Source organism: Sprattus sprattus (assembly GCF_963457725.1).
Source record: "Sprattus sprattus genome assembly, chromosome: 14".
NCBI classification, from domain to species: domain Eukaryota; kingdom Metazoa; phylum Chordata; class Actinopteri; order Clupeiformes; family Clupeidae; genus Sprattus; species Sprattus sprattus.
Genome location: NC_137912.1, coordinates 2,951,229 through 2,952,880, shown reverse-complemented (window position 1 = coordinate 2,952,880; position 1,652 = coordinate 2,951,229). Strand labels below are relative to the sequence as shown.

Genomic DNA, 1,652 nt, shown 5'->3' with positions numbered 1-1,652 from the left:
AAGACTGAGGATCAAACTGTGTGTGTTTGAGTGTGAGTGTGAGTGTGAGTGTGTGTGTGAGTGTGTGTGTGTGTGTATGTGTGTGTTTGAACTTATTTATTTGAAGATGGAGTTTGGATGTTAGGGGGTGTGTTGTTTTGCTGCTAAACAACTACTGTCTCTATTTAACAAACAGTTCTAATGATGATGACATCATACACGGTCACCATGGACACAAGACCCTGCACAAGGGCCTGTGTCCATTCTCACTTATTGTTATATATATTTTTCAAAACAATGACGAATAGTTCTACTCTGTTCATAATGTTGATATTGCCATTGTTGTTGTTTGTTTGTTGTTGTTTCTGTTTCGCTAAGATGGAATGCCTTTTTGAGGGTGTTTTTTTTATTATTATTTGACTGAATCTGTTTCGAGTTTGCTGATGTAGTGAAGCAAGACGTCTGAAGTGAGAGTGTGTGTGTGTGCGCTTGCGTGCGTGTGTGTGTGTGTGTGTGTGATCCAGCAGAGACTATACACACTCTTCCACCAGCCCACCTCCTTCCCTCCTATTCCGCATTTCAAAATGAAGCTGTGCAAAAGCAGAGACTGACGTCCTAAAGACTCGACAGAGAGCCTGGGAAGTGAGCTCGTCTGTGGGGACTATGGGCCCTGCGAGCGAGCTCGTCTGTGGGGACCATTTCAATTCAAGGCAGGCATTTGTGAGCAAGCTCTTTAACGGGGACCATGGACTTTGTAAATGGGCTACTTGGTGGGGACCATGGGCCTTGTGAGCGAGCTCCTTGGTGGGGACCATGGGCCTTGTGAGCGAGCTCTTCTGTGGGGACCATGGGCCTTGTGAGCGAGCTCCTTGATGGGGACCATCAGCTTGCATACTGCCCTGTCACACGAGGACCTTGGGAGAAAGAGAGCTCCCTGCTAGGGACTGACTGCGCGAGTGAGTGGTTGGCTGAAAGGATGGCCGACGGTTTTTGTCGCTTTCATGCCGTTTACAGCAGCCTTCAACTTGAATGAGGGGGTGGGGCTGAAAAAGACAAGACAAGACAAGAACACACACACACACACACACACACACACACACACACACACACTGGACCATTTGAACCACACCAAACCGGACCCAGGGACCGGTCAGGCATGCATTCTGGACACAAAAGACTGCAGTCTTAACTATCTCCTCCTTCCTCTAATGGACTGCTCCTCATCCTCCTTTCTTCTCCACCCTTATGCTATATGCTTGCTTGAAGTTAAGTGCTTGTATGCTTCTCTTCTCTTCTCTTTTCTTCCCTTCTTTTCTTGCCTTTAAAGAGCTACTTGTTTTTATGCATCATGACAACTGTACATTAGGTTTCTTTTGTCCCCTCATGGCAGACCCCCTCTCTGTGTGTGTGTGTGTGTGTGTGTGTGTGTGTGTGTGTATGTGCGTGCCTGTGTGCGTGCGTGCGTGTGTGTGTTTGCCTAAGAGCATGTGAGAGAATGAGAGATGGTATGTGTGTGTGTGTGTGTGTGTGTTCGCCCACAAGCGTGTGAGAGAACGATAGAAGGTGTGTGTGTCTGTGTGTGTGTGTGTGTGTGTGTGTGTGTGTGTTTGTGTGTGTGGGTGTGTGTGTGTTTGTGTGTGTGTGTGTGTGTTTGCCCACAGGCGTGTGAGAGA

The 1,652-nt window shown here is 47.7% G+C and overlaps 1 protein-coding gene across 1 annotated transcript in view; it reads left to right on the top strand.

The window, feature by feature from the left end:
• The window catches only part of cdk17 (cyclin dependent kinase 17), a 70,664-nt gene extending 70,387 nt beyond the window's left edge, over nucleotides 1-277 (top strand). Inside the window, exon 17 of the mRNA XM_080851427.1 lies at nucleotides 1-277. This exon is cut by the window's left edge and continues 346 nt beyond it. The gene's annotated coding sequence lies outside the window, so the exon portion shown is untranslated.
• Nucleotides 278-1,652: the final 1,375 nt, after the last annotated feature.